Here is a 19,885-nt window from a genome sequence, read left to right as displayed (position 1 = left end):
GAAGATGGCCCAAATGCTTGAGCCCCTGCACCTGCATGGGAGTCCTAGAGGAAGCTCCAGGTTTCTGGCTTTGGATTGGCCCAGCTCTGGCCATTGTGGCCATCTGGGAAATGAACCAATGGATATAAGACCTATCTCTGTCTCTCTTCCTCTGCCTTTCTGTCACTCTGCCTTTCACATAAATAGTTTTTAATAAATATATTGCTATTTGTCTAGTATTATGCCATAGAGGGTTAAATAACTGCCTGTGACAATATCCCATGTGGATGCCAGTCCAACTATCAGCTGCTTCTTTCTGTTCTAGCTCATTGCTAATGAACCTGGGAAAGCAGAAAATAGCCCAATTAATTGGGCCCCTGTGCTCATGTGGGAGACTCACTTAAACTCTTAACTCCTCAGTATTTGGACTGGCCCAGCAATAGCTGTTGCAGCAGTTTGGGGACTGCACCAGCAGATGGAAGCTCTGTCTCTCTGCTTCCCCCTTCTCTCTTTGTAACTGTCTTTCAAGTAAATTAATAGATATTTAATAAGGCTACCATGTGATGTTATAATCACCTGTGATATCATAACCGTCATGTCATAAACCATTGTTTTCCATAATCAATTGTGAGGTCAGAACTGTAATGTCATAATAAATTGTGATATAAACCATTGTTTTATTAAAACAATTATGATTATTATGATATGTACTATATATATACAATATAAAATTTATATGTATATATATATACAATATACAATAATATACAATTATTATGATGTTACAGTCAATTGGTTCATGATAAACCCACCATTGTGAAATTATAAACCTACAATAGTGATGTCATAATCAATTCTTTCATTAACCTGTCATTGTTCCAAGATGACCAATTGTGACATCAACTGTGATGCCAAATTAGTTGTCATATCATAAACCACCATTGTTATATCATAAATCAACCATTGTGGTGTTGTAAATCAACTATTGTTTTGTCATAATTGTGTTATCATAAATCATGATTGTGATGGGATAAGCCAAAACTGTGATGTCATAATAAATTGTGAGGTCCTAAATAATGTCATTTAAAATGATTGTGATACTCTAAATCTGTATTGTGATATCATAATCAATTATGAAGTCATAAAAAACACTGTGATATCTTAAACCTAACATTATGACCTCATAATCAATTGTGATAACATAAAACAGCATTATCAGGTCATAAGTGTGTTGTCACAAAAACCATTGATATCAGAAACAAATATTGTCATGCCATAAACCAACTATTGTGATGTTTTAAAACATTGTGTTTACATAATCAATTATGGTGTCATAAAACATCACTGTGATATTGTAAATACACCATTGTGTAATAAATTATGATGTCATAAAACATTCAGCTGGAGGCACACCATGCATTTGTGTTTAGAAGCATTGCTATGCTATTATTGTTCTTAACATAGAATTTGGAGCTTGGGGAGCTTTCCTATTCTCATTTTGTGAGGATACCCTTTGGTGCACTTACAGGGTTAGCACTGAGTTGTGGAGGCAGCAAAAAGCCAGTGGGGAGGAACCTGTTGACCCATGTTTTATGTGCTAAAAAAACATGATTTCTGTAGAAATTCACCACATAATAGGGACAATTAAGATGACATAATAGGGAAATAATGTGAAGGCAGAAAATCTCCAAGTAAAATTACAAAGAAAATCCAATGCAAACAGTAGTAACATTAATTGCAATGTCACAACCTAACGGTTGTGTTAACAATCAAGTTTGATGTCATAAAACTTTGTGATGTAAACATCAATTAAGATGTCATAAACCAACTGTTGTTTTGTCATAATGAATTGTGATGTCATAAGCCTGTCATTGTGTTATCATAGAAAACATTGTGAGGTAAATCTATTGTGTCAGAAAGCAAGCTGTTTTGTCATAATCAATTGTTGAGGTAATAGATCTGCCATTGTGATGCCATAAACCTAACACTGTAACATCATAAAAAAACTATGTTGTGATTAACCTGTGATGTGATAAAACATCATTATTATTAAATTATAATTGTGATGTCATGATTAATCATGAAGTCATAAAATACATTTTGTCATCATAAATCTACCACAGTGAAATTGTAATCAATTGATGTCATAAAACATCATTGTGGTAATCCATTGTGATGCTATAAACTGATAAGTGATGCCAGATACCAACCATTGAATCATCATAAAGCAACAACTGTGATTTAATCAAATGCATAGTAATAAATACCATTGCTGTGGCCGGTGCCGCGGTTCATTTGGCTAATCTTTTGCCTGCAGTGCCAGCACCCCGGGTTCTGCTTCCGATTGGGCTGCTGGATTCTGTCCAGGTTGCTCCTCTTCCAGTCCAGCTCTCTGCTATAGCCCGAGAATGCAGTGGAGGATATCCCAAGTGCTTGGGCCCTGCACCCACATGGGAGACAGGGAGGAAGCACCTGGCTCCTGACTTCGGATCAGCACAGTGCACCGGCCGTAGTGGCCATTTGGAGGGTGAACCAATGGAAAAAAGCAAGACCTTTTATTTAAAAGGCTGAGTTACAGAAAGGCAGAGACAGAGAGAGGTCTTCCATCCTCTGTTCGACTCCCCAAATTGCTACAATGGCCCGAGCTGGGCCAATCTGAAGCCAGCAGCCAGGAGCTGCTTCTGCATCTCCATGTGAGTGCAGGGAGATCTTCCACTGCTTTCCCAGACTGTAGCAGAGAGCTGGCTCAGAAGTGGAGCACCTGCGTCTTGAACTGGTGCCCATATGGGATGCCAGCGCTGCAGGCAGCAGCTTTACCTGCTATATCACAGTACAGCCCTGCCCACAATTATATGTTCTTATATTTTATATTTTACCACTATACAATCCAAGGTTTTTTTTTTTCTTAAATTTGTTAATGGTATTTTCACTTTCTTGCTACCTTGAATGTTAATGTTAATTGGATTTTCATAATGTTCATTGCTAGTATACAGGAATATAATTCATGCTTATATCTATTTTATACTCTGAACACACTGAATTTTACTTTGGGTTTTTAGTGAATACTCAGGATGTTTTTTGCTTACAGGATATGTTTTAGGCATTACAAGTCATGTTTGAGCTTTTGTGTACATTTGGAGGTTTTTTGTTTGTTTGTTTATGATTTCCTTTGCATAGCCCTCTGCTCCACTGTTGAATGGAAGTGTTAAAAGTATTATCAATGCCTCGTTCACATTTTATAGGAATTTACTGTAGATTTTCCATAGGTGCCCTTCCTGTGGTGGAGATTCTCATCAGTAATAGTTAGTTTAGGGTTTTAATCACAAGCTGAATTTAGTAAGTTTTTCTATATCAGTGTAATTATCAAATCTTGATATTTTTTATTAGCATAGCTTATTTTATTATATATTTAACCTTAATATTACTATTTTTTAACTTGAGAGGAGAGAAAAAAATCGAGTGAGTGAGCTGCTATCTACTGGTTCACTCGCCAAATGTCTGCAATGACCAGGTCTGGCCTGCAACTGGAATTGGAGCCAGAAGCCAGAGGTGCAAACACAGTCCTTGCCTCCTTGTGGGTTTCAGGGACCCCAGCTACTTGTCCCATCACCACTGCCTCCCATACTCTGTATTGACAGAAAGCTGGGGTCAGGAGCCAGAGCAGAGAATTCAAGCCAAGCACGGTCAAATGGGTTGTCTGCATCGTAACCAGAATCTCGACTGAGAGGCCAAGTGCCCACTCCTAACCTGTCTGTTCCACTCCTTTGGTCTATGGATTTGTTTTCATACTAATATGGCACTTCTTGGTTACTTTTCCTTCTGAACTAAGGAAATGTGAATCCTCCAGTTTTGATCTTATTTTCAAGAATATTTTGAGTATTTGGATACTTTGAGATTCCATATGAATTTTCTCTACACTTTTAAAAAGGTAACTATTATGGTGTTATAAGGAAACATTTGAATCTATAGGTCACTTACAATCTTCTGAACTTCATATATATATGTATATATGCTTACATACATACATATATATGTAACAATATATGAACTCAGGACATATTTCCATTCTTTTTTTTAATGGACAGGCAGAGTTAGACAGTGAAAGAGAGACAGAGAGAAAGGTCTACCTTTTCCATTGGTTCACCCCCCAAGTGGCCACCATGGCTGGCACTGTGCCAATCCAAAGCCAGGAGCCAGGTGCCTCCTTCTGGTCTCCCATGCAGGTGCAGGGCCCAAGAACTTGGGCCATCTTCCAATGCATTCCTGGGCCACAGCAGAGAGCTGGACTGGAAGAGGAGCAACCGGGACAGAATCCGGCACCCCAACCGGGACTAGAACCTGGTGTGCCAGTGCCACAGGTGGAGGATTAGCCTAGTGAGCCATGGTGCCGGCCTATTCATTTGTTTTTTAAAAAGTTTTTTTTTATTTGAAAGTTACAGAGAGAGTTAGAGACAGAGAGTGAGATCTTCCGTGCACTGGTTCACTCTCTATATGGCCGCAATGGCCAGAGCTGTGCCCATCTGAAGCCAGGAGCCAGAAGCTTCTTCCAGGTCTCCCCCATGGGTGTAGAGGCCCAAGGACTTGAGTCATCTTCCACTGCCTTCCCAGGCCACAGCAGAGAGCTGGGTTGGAAGTGGAGCAGATGGGACCAGAATCAGCACCCATATGGGATGCCAGTGCTGCAGGCCAGGGCTTTAACGTGCTGTACCACAGCGCTGGCCCCTATTTCCATTTGTTTCATGATCATTTATTTGTAAGTTTCAGTGTTTAGATATTTTATTTCCTTGGTTAATTTTATTCCTAAGTACTTTATTCCTTTTGATACTATTGAAAATTCAATTGTTCTCTATTTCCATTCAATTTATTTTTATTTTTAAAAATATTTTACTTCTATAAGGCAAGCAAATTTATGTATTTCATATATACAGATTTAGGAGCTGAGTGATACTTCCCACTCTGCCCTCTCTCCTACCCATATTTCCAACCTCCCTTATTCCTCCTTTCTTATTTTTTCTTTCAAATTTCACAGCAACATACTTTCAGTTTATGTTATAATCCCAAGCTTAACCCTCTACTAAGTAAAGAATTCAACAAATACTCAGTCGGAAATACCACTGTTTCTTAAGAGTATAGACAAGGACTATACAAAAAATCAGATCTCAAAATGCCAATTTCATTCATTTATATTACATTTTTGTACTCTGTGTATTAGTTACCATACATCAGCGAAAATACAGGATATCTGTCTATTTGGAGACTGATTTATTTCACTAAATATAATGGTTTCCAGTTCCATTCATTTTTTTAAAATTTTTTGACAGGCAGAGTGGACAGTGAGAGAGAGAGATAGAGAGAAAGGTCTTCCTTTTTGCCATTGGTTCACCCTCCAATGGCCGCCATGGTAGGCGTGCTGTGGCCGGCGCACCACGCTGATCTGATGGCAGGAGCCAGTGCTTATCCTGGTCTCCCATGGGGTGCAGGGCCCAAGCACTTGAGCCATCCTCCACTGTACTCCCAGGCCACAGTAGAGAGCTGGCCTGGAAGAGGAGCTACCAGGACAGGATCGGTGCCCCGACCGGGACTAGAACCCGGTGTTCCGGCGCCGCAAGGTGGAGGATTAGCCTAGTGAGCTGCGGTGCTGGTGCAGTTCCATTCATTTTATTGCAAGATACATGATTTCATTATTTTTATGACTGAGTAGTATTCCATACTGTGTGTGTGTGTGTATTTCCTTTATCCAGTCAACAGACTACTGACATCTGTGTCAATTCAACATTTTAGCTATTTTGAACTGAGCTGCAATAGACGAGATAAATATAACATTTTCATATGCTGATTTCATTTCCTTTAGTGAAATTCCCAGGAGTGGGATGTCTGGGTCATGTAGTAGATAAATTGTCAGATTTCTGAGAAATCTCCAGACTGTCTTTTTAAATATTGGTTGTACAGGTTTACATTCCCATTGACAGTGTATTAGAGTACCCTTTGCCACACATCCTAGCCAAAATTTATTTTTTAAATATTGGTTTATAGCTGTTATAACTGGGATGAGATGCCATCCTATTGTGGTTATTTTTTAAGATTTATTTATTTAATTGAAAGGATTACAAAAAGGAGAGGCAGAGGCAGAGAGAGAATCTTCCATCCAGTGGTTCACTCCCCAAATAGCTGCAATCATCAGGGCTTTGCCAGGCCAAGGGCAGGGGCTAGGAGCTTCATCTGGACCTCCCACATGGTGGAGAAGTCCAGGACTTTGGTGATTTTCTATTGCTTTTCCAGTTGCATTAGCAGAGATCTGGATCAGAAGTGGATTATCCAGGACCCAAACTGGCATCCACAGGGATGCTAACAGTGCATACAGTGGCTTTACATGTTACACCACAGCACCAACCTCTCATTGTGGGTGTTTTTTTAAAGATTTTGTTTATTTATTTGCAAGTCAGAGTTACACAGAGAGGAGAGGCAGAGGGAGAGGGAGAAAGAGAGAGTAAGAGAGAGGGGGGGGAGAGAGAGAGAGAGAGAAAGAGAGAGGGAGAGAGAGGGAGAGAGAGAGAGAGAGAGAGAGAGAGAGAGAGAGAGAGATCCTCCGTTTGATGGTTAATTCCCCAACTGGCTGCAACAGCCAGAGCTACACCGATCTGAAGCCAGGAGCCAGGAGCTTCTTCCTGGTCTCCCACATGGGTGCAGGGGCCCAAGGACTTGGACTATCTTCCACTGCTTTCCCAGGTCATAGCAGAGAGCTGGATTGGAAGTGGAGCAGCCGGTTCTCGACCGGCGCCCACATGGGATGCTGACGCTTCAGGCCATGGCTTTAATCCCCTGTGCCATAGTGCCAGGCCCTCATTGTGGTTTTTATTTGCATTTCCCAGATGGCTGTTGACCCCAGCATTTTTTCATTGTTGGCCACCTGAATTCCATCCTTTGAAAAATTCCTGTTCATGTCCTATGCCCATTTTTAACTGAATTGTTTACTTTATTGCTGAATTTCTTGAGCTCTTAATAAATTCTCAATAATATTCCTTCATTCACATATAGTTCACAAATAATTTTTCTCATTCTGTTGATTGCCTCTTCACTTATTTAAGTGTTTCCTTTGCAGTTAAGAAACTTTTGGCTTTTATTGCCTGTGTGTCTGGGTTCTTTTCCAAGAAATCTTTGACTATGCTGATGTCTTGCAGAGTTTCACCAACATTTATTTACCTCTCATGATTTGATTTTATCATGTCATAGATTTAGATCTTTGATCCATTTTGGGTTGATTATTGTTTAAAGTGTAAGGTAGGGATCTTGTGTCATATTTCTGTATGTATAGCCCTAATTTTCCCAGCTTCATTCATTGAAGACACTGCCCATTCTCTGAGAATTTATTTTAGCTCATTTGTGAAAGATTAGTTCATTGTATATATGTGCTGATATTAGTTTTTCCAATCCAAGAATATGGAAGATTTTTCCATTTTTTTATTCTACTTTTTTCTTTCTTTCATGCTTCATAATTTTTTTCATAGACACCTTTCACCTGCATAGTTAAATTTATTTCAAGTTGTTTTAAGCGTATTGTGGCTATTGTGATTGGGACTGATCTTACAAGTTCTTTCTCGGGGCCAGTGCTGTGGTGCAGTGGGTTAACACCTTGGCCTGAAGCCCTGGCATCCCATATGGGTGCTGGTTCGAGACTTGGCTGCTCCACTTCCAATCTAGCTCTCTGCTATGGCCTGGGAAAGCAGTAGAAGATGGCCCAGGTCCTTGGGTCCCCACACCCATGTGGGAGACCCAGAGGAAGCTCCTGGTTCCTGGCTTTGGATTGGCACAGCTCCAGCTGTTGTGGCCATCAGGGGAGTGAACCATCATACAGAAGACCGCTCTCTCTCTCTCTGCCTCTCCTCTCTCTGTGTAACTCTGACTTTCAAATAAATAAATAAATCTTAAAAAACAAAACAACAAAAAAACAAGTTCTTTCTCAATCATGGCATTGTGTCTGTATAGAAAAGCTATTGGTTTTTCTGTGTTAATTTTATATCCTTCAACTTCACCAAACTCTAATGGGTTCCAATAGTCTCTTAGTGGAGTATTTTGGTTCCCCTATACATAGATACATGCTGTGTGCAAACAGTGATAATTTGACTTCCCACTTTTCAGTTTGTATCCCTTTGATTTTTTTTTTCCTAATGGCTATGGCTAACATTTCTGAGAGTATTTTGAATGGCAGTGGTGAAAGTGAGTATCTTTGGTTCTGCATCTTAGTGTAAATGCTTTCAACATCTCCACATTCAGTATGACGCTGGCTGTGAGTTTGCTATTATTGTCTTGATTGTTTTGAAGAATGTTTTTCCCTACCCAATTTGCTTAATGATTTCATCATGACAGGATTTTTTAAAAATATATTTTATTTGATAGGCATATTCACAAACAGAGAGAGGGGGAGAGAGAGAGAGTTCTTCCATCTACCATTAAACTCCCAAAATGGCTGCTTTGGTCAGAGCTGAGCCAATAGAAAGTGAGGAGACAGGAGTTTCTTTTGGATCTCCCATGTGAGTGCAGGGGCCCAAACACTTGGGCCATCTTCTTTTGTTTTCCCAGGTGTATTAGCAGATAGCTGGGTCAGATGTGGATCAGCTGGGATCAAACTGGCACCCATATGGAATGCTGGCAACACAGGTTGAGGTTTAACCTGCTACACCATTGTGCTGGCCCCAGGATGTTGTATTTTATCAACTACTTTCTCTGTATCTATTGAGATAATCATATGGTTTTCATTCTTTGTAAATGTGATATATCACATTTATTGATATGAGAATGTTTAGCCACCCCACTTGGTCCAGATGAATGATCTTCGTGATGTGCTATCAGATTAAATTAGCTAGTATTTTGTTGAGAATTTATGCTTCTACGTTCATCAGTGATATTGGTATATAGTTATCTTTCTTTGTTGTGCCTTTTTCTGATTATGAAAGTAAGTGGATGCTGGCCTCATAGAAGGAGATATGGAGGATTCCCTCTCTTTTTTTTAAATAGTATCAGCACAATGAGAATTAATTCTTCAAAGTCTTTTAAGATTCAGTAGTTAAGCCATCTGGTCCTACTTTTTTGTTGGGAGGTCTTTTATTACTGATTCAATCTGCATCTTGTTTATTTGTCTGTTTAGGTTTTCAATGTTGTTGTACCTTAATTTTGGTAGATTATATGTATTCAGAAATCTATCTATTCTATATTTTCTTATTTGTTGGCATATAGCTGTTTGTATTCATTCTTGGTGATTCTTTTTAATTCTGTGGTATCTATTGTTACATCTCCTTTTTAAACTCCAATTTTATATATTTGGGACTTCTTCATCTTTTTTTTTACTAGTATGCCAATAATTCATGAATTTTGTTTACTTTTTCAAATTACAAGCTGTTCATTTCACTAACCATTTACATTTATTTGGTTTCAATTTTGTTTGTTCTGTAATTTTAATTACTTGTTTCCTATTACTCATTTGGAGTTTATTTTGCTGTTTTCCTTGGTCCTTGAGATGCACTGATAGCTCATTTATTTTATGTTTCTTCAGTATCTTGATGTAGACACTAATTGCAATAAACTTCTATCTTAACACTATTTCTGCTATATCCCATAATGTTTGATATATTATGTTGTCATCTTAATTTGTTTACAGATTTTTTATTTCTTCTATCAATCATTGTTCATTCAGGAGTGTGTTATTCAGTCTATCCATGTTGCACATTATCTATAGATTCTTTAGTTACTTCCCAGCTTTATTCTGTTGTGGTCAGAAATGATACATGGTATGATTTAAATTTTCTTGTAATTTTCTGAGATTTGGTTTATAGGATAGGGTATGTTTTTGCCTAGACTAAGTTAAATGCACAGATGAAGAGAATCTGTATTCCATAATTATAGGATGAAAGGTTTTGTAGATATCATTTATGTCCATTTGGTCCACAGAGTAGAGTAGCTCTATTTATATGTTGATATTTTTGCCTAATTCTTCTCTATTGATGCAAGTAGGGTGCTGCAGTCCCACATTATTATTGTGTTTGAGTCCACATCTCCCTTTAGGTCCATTAATATTTACGTTGGCACCCTGGCACTGAGTGCATGATATATTTACTCCAGTCACATCTTTCTGCTGAATTGACCCTTTAATCACTATGTACTGCAGTTGGTTGTCTCTTTTAACCATTTTTGTGTTAAAGTCAATTTTGTCTGATGTTTTGATGGCTAATCCTGCTCTATTGCTTTCTGTTAGAGCATAATATCTTTACCCATCCTTTCCCTTTCAGTTTGAATCTTTGTTGGTGAGTTGTTTTTCTTGGAGACAGCAAATATATGGGTCTTGTGTGACTTTTTTTATTTGACAGGTAGAGTTGTAGACAGTGAGAGAGAAAGAGACAGAAAGAAAGGCCTTCCTTCCATTGATTCACTCCCCAAATGGCTGCCATGGCCAGTGCTGCACCAATCCAAAGCCAGGAGCCAGGTGATTCCTTCTGGTCTCCCATGTGGGTGCAGTGGCCCAAGCACTTGGGCCATCCTCCACTGCCTTCCAAGGCCACAGCAGAGAGCTGGACTGGAAAAGGAGCAACCAGGATTGAACCAGCACCCATATGGGATGCCAGCACCACAGGTGGAGAATTAACCAAGAACGGGCCATCAAAGAATGAGGTACCTTTCTCTGAAGGGAGGAGAGAACTTCCACTTTGACTATCACCTTGTCTAAATAAGATCAGAGTCAGCAAACTCAAACGGCTTCCATAGCCTTGGCAACTCATGACAAGAGCCTAGGGTGATTACTGATGCCATAAACAAGATTGTCAATTTGTTAAGTCAACAACAGGAGTCACTGTGCACTTACTCCTCATGTAGGATCTCTGTCCTTAATGTGCTGTACATTGTGATTTACTGCTATAACTAGTACTCCAACAGTATTTTTCACTTTGTGTTTCTGTGTGGGTGCAAACTGTTGAAATCTTTATTTAATATATACTAAACTGATCTTCTGTATATAAAGGGAATTGAAAATGAATCTTGATGTGAATGGAAGGGGAGAGGGAGCAGGAAAGGGGAGGGTTGTGGGTGAGAGGGAAGTTATGGGGGGAAGCCATTGTAAAATTTATATTCATTAAATAAAAGTTAAAAAATATAAAAAATAAATAAAAAGCAAGTTGCACAAATATCTACCAAAAAAAAGGACACCCATGGAAAATAGAATGGAAAGAGTATGAAAATATCTTTTAAAATTTGAAAGGACTGCATCTGTGGAATTCAAGTTTAAGAACACTTAGAAGCAGCACAACAGAATTTCTGTATAGGGTAAACAAAGATAAACTAGGTGGAAATCAGCATTAATTTATTTCTCTGAAATGTATAGAAATTTTATTTATTTGGAGTAATCCTGAGCTTATATGGGGCCACTAAATCTCCTATATGTTTATCATGTTGAAAATCGGAATCATGAAGAACGTAGAACAAAAACATCTGAAAACTCCAAAAGACCAAATGCACAGTCAACAAGGACAAAAAATCAAGAACATTGATATCATTATCCAAATATTTATTAACACATTAAGTATGACACTTACACAATATCCTTTTTGATATAAAAATGATCTTTTACTATTTTGCCCAAATTAATTTTTTCTTAATAGGATAATATTTGGGTTAATACATCTCTATTGGTTGAACAATTCCAAGTAAAATTCAGATAGTTAAATCCTAGGTGAGGATTATTATTCACAACTTATCAATACTTAATACATAGATCACCAACACTTGTCTGTGTAGGTGCTATCTTCTTACCAATGCCTTATCAATATCCTCTATATCCTCAGGGCATCTCCTTTGAAGTAGCAATACCAACCCCAATGAGGAGGTACAAAATATATAGCTTGAAATTTAGGTTTAATGAGAACATCATGTGTAAGAATATCTAGTCATTGTCATGGTGCATACAAGCCTTGAAGGAGTAATTCAACCTAACAGTGTAGCCTCACTTGTCCAGTAGGAAGAATAATTACTGTCCCCTGGCTAACAGGAATATTCAGGAATAACAGGAATAATCACCTCAAACTCTCAGTGATTGAAAAACATAACAGCTTATTTTCTGGGAGGAAAAGTTAGTTATGTTCAGATCACACTCTATGACTACTGCCTTTCTTTGAGGATCTTTATCTGACAGAGTTTACATAAAATGTGTGCAGACCCTAATTTCAATCTCTAGGGAGACCCTGCCACACACACTGCATTGACACACATGATGTTTTCTCAATGTATCTCCAGGAAACTGCCTCCACATTTACCATGACAATAAAAGAGAACACTTAACTTGCAGTTCAGTGTTGGATTAAGAGAGAAAAATGGGCCATCACAAGAAGCATGATAACATAATAAATAGGGGTAAGTACAGTGATATACTATTTGGCTTCAGAGCATACTACCAAGCTATAGTGATCAAATCAACATAATATGGGCATAAAAACAGACACATCCATATACACAAACAGAACAGAACAAAAGCCCTAGAGGTAAACTCATACATCTATAGACAGCTAGTTGACCTTTGACAAAGGTGCTAAGAGCATGAATTGGAGAAAGCATGGTCTCATTAAATGGCACTAGAAAAACTGAAGATCCACTGCAGAAAAATGAAACTAGACCTCCATCTCTCAATATACAAAATTGACTCAGAATGTATTAAATAATTGACTGTGCAACCTGAAACTCTGAAATTCCTCAAGAAAAGAATGCAAATGCTTAAGAACAATGGAATGGGCAAGATTTTTTGGATAAGATCCAAAAATACAGGAAGCAAAAGAAAACCATGTATAAATGGGACTTCATTAAATTAGGAAGCTTCTGTACAACAAAGAAACAATGCCTGAATGATGAGGTGACCCACCGAATGGCAGACTGTATTTATAAACTGTATATTTGATAAGGGGTGGGGATCCAGACTATATAAGGGAAGATAATAATGGTGATGATTTAAAAAGATCCATAGACCTAGATAAACATTTTTCATAAAAGACAAATGTCCAGTATGTGTATGAGAGCAACTTTGGCATCACTAATCATCAGATAAATGCAAATCAAAACACAGTGAGATGTTACACCATTGCAGTTAGGTTGGCTGTTATAAAAAAGACAGACAAAAACAAATGCTACTAAGAATATAGAGAAAAGGGAGTCCTTACACATTGTTACTCCAAACACAAGTTACTATATGGAAAACAATATGGGGTTACTCAAAAATTGAAAGTAGAACTGTCATATGATCTAGTAATACCACTAATGAATGGATGGATAGATAGATCTCCAAAGTAAATAAAAACACTATGTTCAAAAGACATCTAAATTCCCATTTATTGCAGAACACTCACAATAGCCATGAAATTGAAACCATCTACACATTCATCAACTGGTTAATAAATAAAGACAATTGTGGTACATATACATAGTGTAATATTATTCATCCATGAAAAAAGATAAAATGACATTTTCAACAATGAGGATGTGTCTGGGAGGACATTATGTTAAGCAAAATAAGATTCAATCTCCATATTGGTTATCAGTCTGTCTAGGTATTCTATGGCTTCATGATTCAATTTTGGTAGACTGTGTTCAGGAATCTATCCATTTCTTCTAGGTTTCCCAATTTGATGGCATACAGCTCTGTATAGTAATTCCTGATGATTCTTTTGGTTTCTGTGGTATCTGTTGTTACATTTCCTTTTTCATTTCTGATTTTATTGATTTGTATCTTCTCCCTATTTTTTATTGGTTACTTGGGCCAACGGTGTATCAACTTTGTTATTTTTATTCAAAAATCCAGTTCTTCATTTCAATAATTGTTTGTATTATTTTTGTTTAAATTTGGTTTATTCTCTAATTTCAATTATTTCTTTTCTGCTACTTATTTTGGGCTTGGTTTGTTTATCTAGGTCCTCTAGATGAATTGATAGTTCATTTATTTGATGACTTTCCAATTTCTTTAGGTAGACACCAATTGCTATAAACTTCCCTCTTAACACTCCTTTTGTTGTATCCCACAAATTTTGATATGATGTATTGATGTCCTCATTCATTTCCAGAATTTATTTCTATTCTGATCTTTTATGACTCAGTGTTCATTCAGAAGTATGTTGTTCAGTCTCAATGTGTTTGCATGTCATCTACAGATTATTGAGTTGTTAATTTCCAGCTTCATTCCATTGTTGTTAGAGAAGATGCCTGATATGATTTCCATTTTTTGAATGTTCAGAAACTTGCTTTGTGGCCTAGCCTATGGTCTATCCTAGAAAAAGTTCTATGCACTCTTGAGAAGAGTGTGTATTCTAAACTGTGAGACGAAAATTCAGTAGATATCAGTTAGGTCCATTTTGTTAAGAGTGTCAAATAGCTCTCTTGTTTCATTGTTGATTTTTCTGTCTAGTTGATCTGTCCATTGTTGAAAGTGGGATGTTGAAGTCCCCTGTTACTGTTGTATTGGAGAATATGTCTCCCTTAGATCTATTAACATTTCTTTAGGTAGAAGCACTTTTTATTATTTGTTTATACATTTCTTGTTATAAATACATTTATTTATTGTTATAAATACATTAATACATGTATAATAAATAATTTTATAATAAAGTGTAAATTTATATTATATGTATATATAAATTACATATTATATTTATATATATTTTATATAATTATAATTATATATAAAACTATTTACATTTATTATAGTCACATCTTTATTTGAATTGATCCCTTAATCATTTTACATAGTGCCCTTCTCCATCTCTTCTAAGAGTTTTTGTGTTAAAATATATTTTGTTTGATATGAGCATGGCACCACCTGTCTTTTTTTACTATCCATTAGCATGAAATATCTTTTTCCATCCTTTACTTTCAGTGTGTGGGTTCTTTGCTGGTGAGATATGTTTCTTTTAGGGAGTAAGTAAATGGGTTTTGTTTTCTAATCCATTCACCTAGTCTATCTTTCAACTTTACAGTTGAGGTCATTTGCATTGAAGGTTACTATGGATGTGTAAAATGACATGGCTCAATAAGCATTCCTATAAGACATTTAAAAATAATTAATTCCATTTTTTTGACAGGCAGAGTGGACAGTGAGAAAGAGACAGAGAGAAAGGTCTTCCTTTGCCATTGGTTCACCCTCCAATGGCTGCCGCGGCTGGTGCACTGCGGCTGGCGCACTGCGTCGATACGATGGCAGGAGCCAGGTGCTTCTCCTGGTCTCCCATGGGGTGCAGGGCCCAAGCACTTGGGCCATCCTCCACTGCACTCCCTGGCCACAGCAGAGAGCTGGCCTGGAAGAGGGGCAAGCGGGACAGAATCTGGTGCCCTGACCGGGACTAGAACCTGGTGTTGCGGTGCCGCTAGGCGGAGGACTAGCCTAGTGAGCCACGGTGCCGGCCTCCAATTTTTCTCAAGCTATTCTAACAGTTAAAAGGGAGGGAAACAATTAAAAGGGAGAGAATCCTCCCAAGCTCTTTCTGTGAAGCCTGCATTACCTTAATTCCTAAACATGAAAGAGATACAACAGAAAGTTTACCATAGACCAATATCCCTAATGAACATAGATGCCAAAATCTTCAACAAAATATTAGCTAATCAAATCCAACAACACATCAGAAAGATCATTCACCTGGACCATGTAGGATTTTCCTCTGATATGCAGGGAGGGTTTAGCATTCACAAATCAATAAATGTGATTCATCACATAAACAAACTGAAAAACAAAAACCATGAGATTATCTCAATAGAGAAAAGCATTTGATTACATACAACATAATTTCATGTTGAAAAATTAAGCAAATTGGGTACAGAAAGAACATTCCTCAACATAACTAAGGCATTTTATGGCAAACCTATGGCCTAAATTTTACTGAACTGAGAAAAGTGGGAAGCATTCTCCCTAATATCCAGAACCAACAAGATGCCTTCATTCACCATTGCTATTCAGTATTGTCCTGGAAGTTTTAGCCAGAGCCATTAGGCAATAAAATAAATCAGAGGGCTACATATTGAAAAGGAGGATGTCAGATTATCCCCTTTTTAAAAAAATGATGGTTCTATAAATACAAAATCCAAAAAATTCTACTAAAAGTGGAATGTCCTTATGTACTAAAGATGGTGGAGGGGCTATGGACACTCCAACTCTGCGGAGGCTCCTACTCCAGGAGGACCATAAAATGATGCAGCACCAGAAGCTCCGTTCATCCACCACACCTAAATGCCTATGGTATTCATCAGCCTAGGCCTTATGGACAGGCTGGCACCTCTTCTGGTGTGGATCCTGATGCCTGCTCATGTTCCAGTTTTGGACTCAGATCATACCAGTTATATTCCCACCAAGGAGCTAAAGCAGGCTCTGTCAATTGTTCCTTGTTCAATGACAAGATATGCCTCATGATGATAAACATGTTTGACAAGACCAAGTCAGGCCACATCAATGTCTCTGATTTCTCAACCTTTGGGAAATTCATTCAGCACTGGAAGAATGTCTTTCCACAGTATCACCAGAACACTCAGGCTCCATCAAGCTGCACAGATTTGTCTCAAATGGGCTACACCCTGAACCCCCAGTTCACACAGCACCTGGTCTCCCTGTTGCCTGCAAATCCCACCATTAAGCTTGATGGTTTCATTCAGGTGTGCACCCACCAGAAGGTGCTGGCTGAGGCCTTCTGGAAGAACGCCACCACTGTATAGTTCTTCAGCTTGGCTTCAAGGACTGTCACCAAGATAGCTTCTCAGATGCTATGACCCAGATCATCTGTAGAGTGGAGTGCTGCAGGGGTCTCTTCTAGCTCATTAGAGTGGGAGAAACAAGTGGGCCTCTCTTATTTTCCTGCCCTCTCAGAGATTCTCCTTTGCTTGATGCATCACTGAGAGAAGGGTAGGGGTCTTGTGTCATAGTCACCAAATAGAGGGAAGCTAGGTTGAGGCCACACAGACAGGGACCTGGCTTAGGAGATAAGTGGAAGTTGAAAACCTGACAGACCTGAGAAGTTGAGTGACACAGTCTGGAAACAGGAGCAAGAACTCCAGTCATTACAGTGGGGTTAAGTGTCTGGCCAGCTTGTCCTTGGCTCTGGCTTTTCTTTCTGTGCCATGAAGGCAGTACTAAGTGTTCACTGGTCTCTTACTGTTAGCACTTATGTTTCCTCCCCCAGACTGTCCTGTCAGATGAGCCCAGTTTTACCAAAGTAGAGTTGATTAGGCATGAGAGAGATTTTCCTGTGGGACCAGTATCTTGGATTGCCCCACATCCACAAGCCCTTGAGTTACTTCTCAATACCTGGGGGCTATCATTGTTCAGGGAGCTCAGACTCCTACCTTTTGGGGATCTTTGGCCAGACTACTGCTCTTAGGTCTTGGATTGCTCACTTCCTTATCACCCTGTGTTCTGCTTTAATCCCCAGGGGACAGTTGTCACATTCCACTGCCAATGTTTTTTTTACTGTTAGTGTATTTCCATTGGTGGCCAAAGGTCCATTGAAACTGAACATTTCAATAAAAGTATAAAACTTAAAAAAAGAAAAATTTTAACAAAGTTAAGAGGCATTTAGAGGGATGAGAACACCCTTATCATATCATTATTTTAGAAGTCAGTGAAGAATCCACAAACACTTTGATCATTGGATCTCTATCTTTCTAGGTTGAAGAGAGAATCATTGACATAGGAAATCTGAGGATAGCTGAAGAAATGAAGGTGACTTTTTTATTTGTCCTGGTTAGTCTTGTTAATGTGGGAATCCGTGGGGTCAGTGGGGAGGATTGAGGCCAGGAGGCTGGGGCACAGTGCAGGGACCCCAGCATCCACAGCTTCACACCACTGTGCCACTTGGGGAGTTGCCTGGTTGGGAGGAGATGTCATCTCAGCTAGCTTCTGGCCCGGCGGCTGGCGCTTCTGGTGAGCTCTGACGCAGATGATGGGGAAGTGGCAGGTGGAGAGGAGAAGGGGAAACGGGTCCCCTTCGCCCTGTCAGGCCGGGCCCAAGTGCAGAGGAGGCCCTCCTGGCAGGCGGTGATGATGCAGTCCTCCAGGAAGAGCAGCACCGTGAGCCGTACCTGAGCGAACTTCTTGCACACCAAAGGCTCCACCAGCAGCACCTCGTGGATCCGAGGGCACAGCGTGGTGCCTAGCACCTTGGCAGGGTCCAGGCGGCTGCACGGCGCGGGACCACTGGGCTTGTCCCCCCCGCCGCCGCCACCCCCATGGCTGATGTTGCCCAGGCTGTGGTAGCGCTTGTGCTCTTTCTCGCCCCCCCCCCCCCCAGTCTCGCCACTCCTGCAGCGTGAGCGTGGAGAAGCGGCCGATGCTGAATGGCGTGTCGGGCTCTGCCGCCACCTTGCCCTGGCCACCTGCCTTGCCACCACCTGCCAGGTGTGGGAGGCTGTTGGAGCGGGACTGTGAGTGGGGCAGGGGCCCTGGGCCATGCCCGCCAGCCTGTGAGCTGCCAGCGGCAGGCGACGTGGTGCCAGGGATGCCAGGGAGGGTGCGGGTACGGCCCAGGCGTGGGTGTGGGTACAGCACGTCTTTGGTGAGGTCCCAGAGGCAGAAGTGCGTGTTCTGGCGGGCCTAGCCGAAGCGGTAGGTGACGGAGCCGGCCTTGGGCAGTGGGAAGAGTGGGATGCGTCCGGCAAAGCCTGGGCGTGCCCAGCCGCGGCCTCCCCCTCCTCCTCGCCCCCCTCCTCCTCGCCGGCCCCCTCCCCAACAACCGCCGGCTGCTGCCTCCTCCACCCGCGTGGTGTAGGGGTTAAAGGCTACAGCGTTGACCCAGGACTTGTGGCCATGGCCACTGGCCACCACGCAGCCCTCGGTGAAGGAACACACGGTGACAAGGTCTGCTTCGCCGCCTGTCACCATGTAGCGGCCATCCGGGCTCCAGCACACACACAGCAGCCCACCCAAGTAGCTCTTCATGAGCCCGCGCAGGAGCACGGAGTCCAAGTGGAAAACGCGCTGGCAGCCATCCTGGCTGACGCAGGCCAGGTGCCGGCTGTCGGGCGAGAAGGCAAACTTGTTGAGGGGCCCCTCGCCCACCGCCCACTTGGCCAGCGGGTTGCGGGGGCCTTGCTCTCGGCGGCATAGGCGGCGAAGCCCTCGCCCTGCCTCAGCAGTCTGTACCGCCGGCGCCGAGGCACACGATAGCCGACGTGCACAGGTACAGGTGGCCGCTGGCGTGCGAGGCCAGGAACAGGCTCTCCGACTCGGACACCACTTTAGATATGTCACCTTGGTCTTGTCGATCAGCCGCACCCCGTTGAAGAGCTTGCTGGTGTCCTTGAGGTCCAGGCACTGCACCTGGCCGGCTGGGAAGCCCACCAGCAGGGAGATGGCCTCCGTGGCGGCGGCGAACTGGCTGAAGTCCTGGCAGGTGGGCTGCGTGCCCTTGTAGATCCACTTGTCGGTGGGCTTCTTGAGGTCGATAGACCGCTGACTCCCGCGGCGGTGGCCCGGGTAGAAGTTCAGCTCGCCGCCCAGGTTGAAGCAGACGCGGTCGCCCCGGCACCAGCCCCGCGGGCGTGGCCGGCGGCTCCCCGAGGCGAACGAGGCTGAGGCGCTCAGCCGGCAGCCCGGGTGCGGGCCCAGGGCCTGGGGGCGGCGGGGACGACGCGGGGCGCGGCGCCGAGGCCGGAGGCGGAGGCTGGGCCGGAAGGGCGTTGCAGCGGCTGGGGTGGCGCCAGGGTCTGGGCAGAAGCAGGGCCGAACCGCGAGCGGCGCCCCCTCTGCGCTGCCGGCCACCCAAGGCGTCCCCGGCCCGCAGCCCCCCGGCCCTGCCGGAAGCTGCGGGACCGCGCTGGAGGAGTTGGGGTCGTCGCCCCGGCGACGCCTCTTCCATTCGAAGTTGAAATATTTTTAAAATTAAGAGATATGTGGCCGGCGCCGTGGCTC

General features: G+C 41.6%; 2 pseudogenes; one reads left to right on the top strand and one right to left on the bottom strand.

The window, feature by feature from the left end:
• Positions 1-19,885, top strand: part of LOC133747049 (adenomatous polyposis coli protein 2-like) — an 834,579-nt pseudogene that overhangs the window by 377,488 nt on the left and 437,206 nt on the right.
• The window catches only part of LOC133776803 (dystrophia myotonica WD repeat-containing protein-like), a 37,278-nt pseudogene continuing 34,035 nt past the window's right edge, over positions 16,643-19,885 (bottom strand).

The sequence above is a fragment of the Lepus europaeus genome, chromosome 18 (genome assembly GCF_033115175.1).
Source record: "Lepus europaeus isolate LE1 chromosome 18, mLepTim1.pri, whole genome shotgun sequence".
In the NCBI taxonomy this organism is placed as follows: domain Eukaryota; kingdom Metazoa; phylum Chordata; class Mammalia; order Lagomorpha; family Leporidae; genus Lepus; species Lepus europaeus.
This window is presented reverse-complemented; position numbering and strand designations above follow the sequence as displayed.